Consider the following 12,171-nt stretch of genomic DNA (forward strand, 5'->3'; position numbering starts at 1 on the left):
CGCCCGACCTACGTGTCGCCCCTATCCCCGCGAACAGCAGCTCGCGCCGGGCCCAGCTGACAGCGCGGGAACCGCGTCGTCGCGCAGCGCAACTCGCTGATGGGCACCCCGCGACCAACCGAGCAGACGCCAAATGGTTGCCAGGTTCCGATCGATCGATCCGACGATCACCGCTGCTTATCTGTTCTTCGTCGGATCGGATAAGGCCTCCTTGATTATTGTAAGTAATTATTGGGCCACGATGGCAATGGGTGCCACTATATTTTCGGCCGATTAGTTAACGAGTTGTTCTTGACGTCGTGGGCAAGGATGGATCGATGCGATCTGCACTACCACTGCATTATTTTTATTTATTTTTTGAGATGGATGTGATCTGCATTGATATACACCGGGAGCATTGTGTGCATCGATCATCATCATTGAGATATATATCCCGGCTTGATGGATAAGTTGCAATCATTGGGCTTCTGTTCCCTTTTCCTTTTCATGCCGATTCAGAAATCTGTCGGTTGTACGGTGGAAATAGAGCAGATTTTGGGTTCATGTGACGAACACAGAATTGTTAGGTCGAATACAGATTTCGGCGCTGATCAGAGTATAGACTTTGTGCAAGAATAAGAATTCGATTCTCAATTATGGGACGGAGGGAGTAGATTTTTATTTTATTTTTCCAACCTGATCTTCTCGTCGAGATTGATAACAATTTTGCAAAACTAGTGCGTAAGAATAGCATCGCTCATCTACCAGTGAAGGTTTTCGAGGTAGTTTGCACTGCGGTTTCGAAGCAGTTAGCATCGTGAGATGATGACCTTCAGAGTTGAGACAAGAAGCTGCCCTCGTGAGCCTAGCAAAAGGACAGCCAACTAGGTACGGTGCCGCGATCCTCGTAACCCGCAGCGCTAAAACGTCGGTTCATGCGAATTAATGTGGGTGTAGGGTTACCATCGCATCGCTGCATCAATCAGAATCAGGTCGATGAACTCGGCGAGAGCGGCAGTGCACTGGACAGACATGACATGACACAAAAGGCATCCGGTGGCGAGATCTCTGTGGTACTCCAGTACGGACCGATCATTTCACTGCTCCACGATGCCGCATGCCCGCCCAGAGATTAGCCACCGACTATTCCTTGCTGTCACCGGGAGTGAACCTGATTCTTCTGCGGCATGAGGCTGCTGCAAGTGCGCGAGGCACGCCCGCCACTGGATCACGATTGCCAATTGGCGATTTGGCGACTGCTCCTCTCATGTAGTAATAAAGTGAGGGAGAAACTTCCACTCGCGAAGTTCTCTCTCCACTCACTGACGCCAGTGGGATTTAAGTGCTCATTTCAACTTGCAAAGAATCATTTCAACTTGCAAAGAATATTTGCCTTGTCATGGAAGATGCACCGCCGGTTGATCACCTGTCCTCGTGATGGTCATGGTATTATATGTGATCGTGGTAAAAAGAAAGTCAGAGAAATGTTTCTTTCTTGACTAACTTGGATCTGGGCTTGAAACTCATGCCCGTCGCTTTGCGACCCTGCTTTTTATCTTTGGTTGCGAGTTGTAGTGATAGCCAGGATAGGAGGTAAAGTCTGTGCACATGCTCATGTGATGAAATCCTGCTTACGGATTAAGTCGGAACGGAGAAGCAAAATTTAAAATCCAGGACGACCTGTGGTCTGACAAGTTATAGATCACGATCTGAATACAGAATTTCTGTTTGCAGAGAATCAGAATAAAGACATGATACACACTATCAGTTTATGCAGTTCTTTTCCATGGATCTGTCCATCCGAGAAAGAAGAAAAAAGCATAGGAAGGAGCTCCTGACATGATCTGAGCATTGTTGAACACAAACGATCTGAGCGTTCTTGACCGAGGACGAATAATCTGACTAACAAAAGTTGTGTTGAAGGTGAAGTGGAAAGACAATGCAGTGAAAGTCTTCTTCCAAGAGGTAGCTCCTCTGCATCTGTTTGTCGGTGGACAACAACAGGCAGAATTCTCTGACCGCCTTCCTTGTTTGATCACACTGCACTTGTACTGGCTTGAGCAACAGGCAGAGAAGGTGCCAAATGGTTTGTCATTGAAAATCAGGACGCTCTTTTTGTTTCCTTTCGTATGGTTTCCAATTTTTTTTTTGAGGTGTAACTAGGGATTTATTCAAAGTTCAAATGGTTTGGAATACAAATAATGTCCAAGTGTAACTGTGTAATACGGGGAGGCGCATGGTTTCCAATTAATCAGTACTGTATTATTAGTCACCACTGGGCCTCTGGGCCGGCACCAATCATTCACATGTCCAAGTGTAACTGTGTAAGGTGTAACTAAGAAACATGTTAGCCCTGTCAATTTTGGTAGAACTGTACCCAGTTGCTCATTATTTTACCCATGCCTTGTGTTTATTGCTGTACATCAAGGAATTGCTTGAGGTTAGGCTAATATTATGGGATGGGTTCACACTAGTATCCTTTTACTTCCATTTAACTTCTGGATGGCATCATAATACAACAATATAACTTAAAATCCCAAAGAAAGAAAGCTAATGAAGGACTGAGAATTTCCAGAACACTGATTTGTTGACCACTTAATCGCTATGGCATATTCCCAGACTTAAATTTTTTTAAAGAAATTGGAGGGCTGAGCTACGTCCAGGGATCAGCTTCAGAACAAACATTTCATTCTAAACATACTATACACGATATCTTAACTAGTACGGTAAATGTAGTTTGAACGTTTTGCTTTCTTTCTTTTTATGAGATATATAGGGATTAGGGAATACGTACCTTTTCCACATACATGCAATTTTGTCACTCTTAAATTTTCTAGTTAGTTCTGACACTACCTTCATATCTTGGCTCAGAATTTACACACGCATCCGTGAAATACAGAAACAAAAGAAGCATAATTATCAACAGCTGAACTCACAAATCACAATGAAATCCTGCTTACTGTCGCAGTCGGAGCGGAGGAGCAAAATATAAAATTCATGTCCAACTGTGGTCTGACAAGCTATAGATCACGATCTGAATACAGAATTTCTGTTTTCAGAGAATCAGAATAAAGACATGATACACACTATCAGTTTGATGCAACTCTTTTCCATGGATCTGTCCATCCGAGCAAGATAAAAATACATTTGGAAAGAGGCTCCTGAATGATCTGACCATTGTTGGACAGAAACGATCTGAGCATTCTTGACTGAAGACAAATAATCTGACTAACAAAAGTTATATTGAAGGTGAAGTGGAACGACAATGCAGTGAAAGTCTTCTTCCAAGAGGCAAGGCCTGAATATCAATAGCTCCTGTTCGTCGGTGGACAGCAATAGGCAGCATTCTCTGACTGTCTTCCTTGTTTAATCACACTGCGCTTGTACTGGCTTGAGCTACAGGCAGAGAAGGTGCCAAATGGTTTGCCATTAAAAATCAGGACCCTCTGTAATGGCCGGCACCAATCATTCACATGTCCAAGTGTAAGGTATAAGTAAGAAACCTTAAGAATACCCAGTCAGTTTAGGTAGAATAGTACCCACCTGCTTGTTATTTTACCCATGCCATGTGTTTATTGCTGTACATCAAGGAATTGCTTGACGTTAGGCTAATATTGTGGGATGGATGCGCATGTATCCTTTTACTTCCATTTAACTTCTGGATGGCATTATAATACAACAATAACTAAAAATCCTGAAGAAAGAAAGCTAATGAAGGACCAAGAATTTCCCGAACACTGATTTGTTGACCACTTAATCGCTATGGCATATTCCTGGACTTTACAAAAGTAAAGAATTGGAGGGCTGAGCTATCTCCAGGGATCAGCTTCAGAACAAACAGTTCATTCTAAACATAGTATACACAAACTAATACGTTAAATGTAATTTTGCTTTCTTTTAACGAGATATATAGGGATTAGGGAATATGTACCTTTTCCACATACATGCAATTTTGTAACAGCTATTTTTCTAATTAGTTTTGGCACATCCTTCATATCTTGGTTCAGAATTTACACACGCATCCATGAAATACAGAAACAAAAGAAGCATAAGTATCGACAGCTTAACTCACAATAAGATCCAAAAGTTTTATTAGTTTGCTGGATGTCAACTTTCTGAAGTGGCATGTTCTATCTTGTACTTCTGGATCTTAATGTTCTCAAGTGGTATGTTGTAGATACTCAAGATGTCCAAAACCTTGTGAGCCCTCCCATCATGTTCGTCACATTTGATCTCAACGATCTTCAGATGGCTGCATGCAAATGGTCGCTCTGACGGAGTGTAACTTCTTTGTGTTTTCACTGGAACTTTAGGTACCTAAAACACTCAATATTTTACTACATGAATTAATCATGGATGGTAATCAACTTCAGTAACACACGGTTCTTCATGTACAAAATATAATACCTCAGAAAGCTGGAGAGTGAGCTTCTCCAGAATTAGTGAATGTTTGAGGAAACAACTCAAGATATTGAGGTCACCAGCAATGCCAGGACACCATTCGCTAAGCAACAAAGTCCTTAACTTGCCAAATGTTGGGCAGATTTTTAAATCCCTGTTGACAATAAATTGTGCAAAGAAACAAGATCATATAACTAATTTGCTAAAGAAATTACAGTACAATATGCGAGTACACTATGTGATCGAGTGGGGAATAATTTGCTAAAGTAACGCAAGAAGTTTAGAGAACACACACACACACACACACACACACATATATTATCTAGACTCACTATATATTATTGCTAATACCTATTTTTTAAATTGCATGAGGCGAGAAGCTTAGAATTAGTTAGGTAGTATAAATTGCATCGCAGCCTATGTGAGCAGCATACTACTACTACTATGGTCATAAGGTCCCAAAACTGAACCTAACTGAAGCAGGTGCAAGCAAGCATGCATACCACTTCGGAATGAACTGACAACTCCAATTCTGCAACCTGCGATAATCCTTTCAAAAGCACAGACCGGCCAGGCCGATCATCAGCAGGCAGAAATCACATATTTGACCTGAGGGCGAAATCAAATCACGAACTGACCTGCTTTCGAAAAAATTTCACTCGGCTGACCCTTTCGTGTGGCGCCCGACAGCTAGGCGCCGCACACTACCATGCAGCGCCTCTGCCTTAGGCGTCGCACCTCCTGCCAGCGTGGCAGCCCTGGTCCAGTTGCGGCCCCACAGACAGCACTGCATCGCCTAAGGCTTAGGCGCCACACTGTGTAAAGTGCAGCGCCTATCGCTTGGGCGCTGCACATTGACTTAAGCCGCATCGGGCCAGCCCCTCCCAGCAGTTCTTCCCCCTCTGAGGAAGTTGCTCTGTTTACAGAGAGCGGCGGCGGCGGCGCCCCCTTCGGATCCCCCCCACGCCCCTCTCAGATCTGAAGTTTTGAGGCTCGGATTCGATCTCCAATCCCTCCTACTAGGTAAACTCCTCCATTCTCTTTCTTTTCCTCCGTAAATGCGTTGCAATTTTAGGCTCTTGGAATTGGCCGGTGCCGTATTCTCCACCGCCACCACGGCCCCATCCGTCCATGTCACCTCTAAGACGCTTTGTCTTACGTCTTCCCCGTCTAACGACCTTCAATTCCGGGTCCGGCCATAGTTGAACTCCATGATACTCCGGCCATTGTGATTGGTCCAAGTATGGCTGAAACCGGGGAGCCCATGTATTCTTTACCGTCATGATTGAGAACTCGGACTCCCTCACGGTAAGAGGGTGATTGACGTCCACATTCCTAACACGGGATGCATTTAACAAGTGCGAGCATGTGAGATGAAGCAACGATGGCCTCATGCAGCTGCAATCACACCGTGTTAGGGAGACCTTGAAAGCGCGGCCTCCGTGTTGGTGGCCATCGTTTGTGGTTCCTCCAGGCTCTTTCACTTCATACTTCCACTCGTTGTCGTCATATAGTACAACTTCTTGGGAGTCTGCCTTTCGTGATTGAAAGTCCAACCATTCTTCAACCTTTGGTGGGAAATAGTACTTGTGCTTATCCTTGTTCTCACCAGCAATCTGCTTATCCGTCTTCATTGAGTACTTTAAAAAGTATCCATTCATCTTGTCAAATGTGTATTGAACTATTGCCGTCACGGGTAATGCACGCACACCCTTGAGCACCTTATTGAAGCATTCTGCCATATTGCTTGTCATTTGACCGTACCTCCGGCCATCTTCATCGAAAGCACGTGCCCACATATTCCTTTCGACAATGTTCTTATTGAGAAATTCAAGACCACCGGGGTCAAGTTTCTTGTGTCTGAGCAATGCATTGAACAATGTGGCAAACCGCTTGTGGTGAAAGCGAGACAACAATCTTGAAGATCATCGGCCAACTCCTTGATACCACATGCCCTATAGAAGTTTGCACAAAAGTGCCTCATGCACCATCGATGGTGCAACTTTGTATGTCCGGGAATGTCAACCACCACCGCGTTTAGAATTCCTGGATGGCGATCCGATATGACACAAATTTCCCTTTCAGCCGGTAATACCCTTGTTCTCAATTGACGCAAGAACCACTCCCAGTTATCATTGTTCTCCACCTCAACCAAAGCGAAAGCCAAAGGCAACACCCGGTTATTGGCATCACTTGCTATTGCAACCAATAAAGTGCCCTTGTATTGTCCGGTCAAGAACGTGCCATCAATGGCGATGACGGGCCGACAATGCTCAAAAGCCCTCACGCATTGCTCAAAGGCCCAAAATGCACGGCCAAATACTCGGATGGTCCTCCCGTTATGAATCAATGTTTGGTGCCCATGAGGCTCAACCACGTGAACCATGCGTGGGTTTGTGGCGGCCATAGCTAACAACAACCTAGGGAGTCGGTTGTATGCTTCCTCCCAATTGCCATACAACATCTTGAATGCGGCTTGCTTCGCCTTCCATGCCTTGCCGTACTTCACCTTGTAATGAAAGATGGCTTTCACAAGGTCAATGACACTCTTGATGCTCATTATTGGAAGTGTGGATATTTGGTCGGATAACCTGTAAGCAATGAACTCGGACGTGAGTTGTCTGTGTTGTTGGTACACAAGCTCGCCATCCGCATTCTTGTGCCGGCACATGTGAGTTGGTAGACAACTCACTATGCGCCAAGTGGGACCTCCTTTCCATGGCCTCGCACGCACAATCTATGGACATCTTGTCACTTCATATTTGACCGTGTAACGCACATTGACGTCCGAGTTGGCCACTTTATGTGGAGGATAATGTGTAACCGAATAGTTGTCAAGCCACATCTTCAATTCCAAGAAGGATTCAAACTCACCGGGATATATCCCGTTCTTACCATCTTCCAAATCACGGTGAGAACTTGGCCTAGCTCCAAGAGATATGCATTTGCCACCATCCACAACGGCTTCATCCGCGAGACTAAGATCCTTGAACAATGGTGTCTTGTGATCCTTCCCGAATACCTTCTTGAATGCTTGGGCCTCCTTCGGCGTGAACCCCTCCTCATCAACTTCTTCATCGGGACCATCGTCATCCGAGTCCGATGCATATGCATGGGAAAAAGGGATGGATTGGTCCATTGTCTCTTGCACATGATATTGGTCGAGATCACCCACATTGTTGTCATGGAGATCAACTTCGTTGTCATCCTCCTCGTACTCATCATTCTCCTCTTCAAAAGCTTCATTTTGGTTGTTTGGAGTCGGGCTCAATGTTGGCCAATCTTGTTGCATGAAATGAGGTTCACTCATTTGATCTTGCTTAATGGGTGAGGGAGTGCTAGCAACCAACGGGGAGGGGTTCCGGTTCAAGTCCAAATTCAAAGTAGACTCAACCTTCTTGGAGGCAAATAACTCAAGAACCTTGTCTAGAGATTCGGCAACCGTCTCCTTGTATGCAACCCAACGTTGCTCGGAGTTCACACGCATTGTCTTCCAACGGATGTGCATTCCAAAACCAACATTATGCCTTCCCTCGAACTCAACAACGTCACTTGGGTCCATCCAATTCAAATCCTTCCTCACTTGGTCCAAGAGCTCCGCGTAGCTAGGACTACTCTCAAACACCATGTCAAGCTCATCCGGGTCCGGCTCAACATTGCCTTTCAAAAAGGCCTCTTTATCCACATGATGAACATAAACACATGTTCTCCCCATCCCTACAATAATCAAAAACACACATATATCAAGTAAGTACTTAACAAAAATATTTGCACAAAATACATATGCCATAACATATATATGAATTAATAACCATAACCCCCACTTAACAATAACCACAATCCTAACCATAGGATAACCCTAACACCAACATCAAACACACATAACCCTAACCCTAGCATACTATGAAAGCCTAACCATACCAAATTAGCAAAGAAACATAACATCATTCAACACAAATTTGCAAATCCAAGCCAAAACTAGGGTTTCCCCAAAGTAGCAAGATTTGAGCAAATGTGACAATTCCTATGGATGAAAACGAGGGGATCGGAGGAGATTACCTTAAGGGAGGGGTTGGCTTCGAAATCCACGGTCAAATACTCCGGATTTGCAAGATTTGAGAGGGGGGGAGAGGGGAAGAGAGGAGGGGCGCAAGTCTAAGGGTTGGGTGGGATGGGGGTGTGTGGGGTGGGGGTGGGAGGGGAGAGAGGGTGGGGCCAGCCTAAGTGGAACACAGTGTTGGGGATCGTAGCAGAATTTTAAAATTTTCTACGCATCACCAAGATCCATCTATGGAGTATACTAGCAACGAGGGGAAAGGAGTGCATCTACATAAACTTGTAGATCGCGAGCGGAAGCGTTCAAGTGAACGGGGTTGATGGAGTCGTACTCGCCGTGATCCAAATCACCGATAACCGAGTGCCGAACGGACGGCACCTCCGCGTTCAACACACGTACGGAGCAGCGATGTCTCCTCCTTCTTGATCCAGCAAGGGGGAAGGAGAGGTTGATGGAGATCCAGCATCACGACGGCGTGGTGGTGGAAGTAGCGGGGATCTCGGCAGGGCTTCGCCAAGCTTCTGCGAGAGGGAGAGGTGTTGCAGGGGGAGAGGGAGGCGCCAGGGGCTGTGGTGCTGCTGCCCTCCCTCCCCCCACTATATATAGGCCCCCTGGGGGGAGGGGCGCCGGCCCTGGAACCCATCTACAAGGGGGGGCGGCGGCCAGGGGGGAAACTTCCCCCCCAAGTCAAGTGGGGCGCCCCCCACCCCTAGGGTTTCCAACCCTAGGCGCAGGGGGAGGCCCAAGGGGAGCGCCCCAGCCCACTAAGGGCTGGTTCCCTTCCCACTTCAGCCCATGGGGCCCTCCGGGACAGGTGGCCCCACCCGGTGGACCCCCGGGACCCTTCCGGTGGTCCCGGTACAATACCGATAACCCCCGAAACTTTCCCGGTGGCCGAAACTTGACTTCCTATATATAATTCTTCACCTCCGGACCATTCCGGAACTCCTCGTGACATCCGGGATCTCATTCGGGACTCCGAACAACTTTCGGGTTTCCGCATACTAATATCTCTACAACCCTAGCGTCACCGAACCTTAAGTGTGTAGACCCTACGGGTTCGGGAGACATGCAGACATGACCGAGACGCCTCTCCGGTCAATAACCAACAGCGGGATCTGGATACCCATGTTGGCTCCCACATGTTCCACGATGATCTCATCGGATGAACCACGATGTCGAGGATTCAATCAATCCCGTATGCAATTCCCTTTGTCAATCGGTATGTTACTTGCCCGAGATTCGATCGTCGGTATCCCAATACCTTGTTCAATCTCGTTACCGGCAAGTTTCTTTACTCGTACCGTAATGCATGATCCCGTGGCTAACTCCTTAGTCACATTGAGCTCATTATGATGATGCATTACCGAGTGGGCCCAGAGATACCTCTCTGTCATACGGAGTGACAAATCCCAGTCTCGATCCTTGCCAACCCAACAGACACTTTCGGAGATACCCGTAGTGCACCTTTATAGTCACCCAGTTACGTTGTGACGTTTGGCACACCCAAAGCACTCCTACGGCATCCGGGAGTTGCACGATCTCATGGTCTAAGGAAATGATACTTGACATTGGAAAAGCTCTAGCAAACGAACTACACGATCTTTTGTGCTATGCTTAGGATTGGGTCTTGTCCATCACATCATTCTCCTAATGATGTGATCCCGTTATCAATGACATCCAATGTCCATAGTCAGGAAACCATGACTATCTGTTGATCAACGAGCTAGTCAACTAGAGGCTTACTAGGGACACGTTATGGTCTATGTATTCACACATGTATTACGATTTTCGGATAACACAATCATAGCATGAACAATAGACAATTATCATGAACAAAGAAATATAATAATAACCATTTATTATTGCCTCTAGGGCATATTTCCAACAGTCTCCCACTTGCACTAGAGTCAATAATCTAGTTACATTGTGATGAATCGAACACCCATAGAGTTCTGGTGTTGATCATGTTTTGCTCTAGGGAGAGGTTTAGTCAACGGATCTGCTACATTCAGGTCCGTATGTACTTTACAAATATCTATGTCTCCATTTTGAACACTTTCACAAATGGAGTTGAAGCGACGCTTGATATGCCTGGTCTTTCTGTGAAACCTGGGCTCCTTGGCAAGGGCAATAGCTCCAGTGTTGTCACAGAAGAGAGTCATCGGGCCCGACACATTGGGAATCACCCCTAGGTCGGTAATGAACTCCTTTATCCAGACTGCTTCCTGTGCTGCCTCTGAGGCTGCCATGTACTCCGCTTCACATGTAGATCCCGCCACGACGCCTTGCTTGCAACTGCACCAGCTTACTGCCCCTCCATTCAAAATATACACGTATCCGGTTTGTGACTTCGAGTCATCCAGATCTGTGTCGAAGCTAGCGTCGACGTAACCCTTTACGACGAGCTCTTCGTCACCTCCATATACGAGAAACATATCCTTAGTCCTTTTCAGGTACTTCAGGATATTCTTGACCGCTGTCCAGTGTTCCATGCCGGGATTACTTTGGTACCTTCCTACCAAACTTACGGCAAGGTTTACATCAGGTCTGGCACACAGCATGGCATACATAATAGACCCTATGGCCGAGGCATAGGGGATGACACTCATCTTTTCTCTATCTTCTGCCGTGGTTGGGCATTGAGCCGTGCTCAATTGCACACCTTGGAATACAGGCAAGAACCCCTTCTTGGACTGATCCATATTGAACTTCTTCAATATCTTGTCAAGGTACGTACTCTGTGAAAGACCAATGAGGCGTCTTGATCTATCTCTATAGATCTTGATGCCTAATATATAAGCAGCTCCTCCAAGGTCCTTCATTGAAAAACACTTATTCAAGTAGGCCTTTATACTTTCCAAGAATTCTATATCATTTCCATCAATAGTATGTCATCCACATATAATATGAGAAATGCTACAGAGCTCCCACTCACTTTCTTGTAAACACAGACTTCTCCATAAGTCTGTGTAAACCCAAACGCTTTGATCATCTCATCAAAGCGAATGTTCCAACTCCGAGATGCTTGCACCAGCCCATAGATTGAGCGCTGGAGCTTGCATACTTTGTTAGCATTCTTAGGATCGACAAAACCTTCCGGCTGCATCATATACAATTCTTCCTTAAGAAAGCCGTTAAGGAATGCCGTTTTGACGTCCATTTGCTATATCTCATAATCATAGAATGCGGCAATTGCTAACATGATTCAGACGGACTTCAGCTTCGCTACGGGTGAGAAAGTCTCATCGTAGTCAACCCCTTGAACTTGTCGATAACCCTTAGCGACAAGTCGAGCCTTATAGATGGTCACATTACCATCCGCGTCTGTCTTCTTCTTAAAGATCCATTTATTTTCTATGGCTCGCCGATCATCGGGCAAGTCAGTCAAAGTCCATACTTCGTTTTCATACATGGATCCTATCTCGGATTTCATGGCTTCTAGCCATTTGTCGGAATCCGGGCCCGCCATCGCTTCTTCATAGTTTGAAGGTTCACCGTTGTCTAACAACATGATTTCCAGGACAGGGTTGCCGTACCACTCTGGTGTGGAACGTGTCCTTGTGGACCTTCGAAGTTCAGCAGTAACTTGATCCGAAGCTTCATGATCATCATCATTAACTTCCTCCCCAGTCGGTGTAGGCACCACAGGAATATCTTCCCGCGCTGCGCTACTTTCCGGTTCGGAAGGGGTGAGTATCACCTCATCAAGTTCCACTTTCCTCCCACTTAAT

Source organism: Aegilops tauschii, chromosome 4 (genome assembly GCF_002575655.3).
Source record: "Aegilops tauschii subsp. strangulata cultivar AL8/78 chromosome 4, Aet v6.0, whole genome shotgun sequence".
NCBI lineage: Eukaryota > Viridiplantae > Streptophyta > Magnoliopsida > Poales > Poaceae > Aegilops > Aegilops tauschii.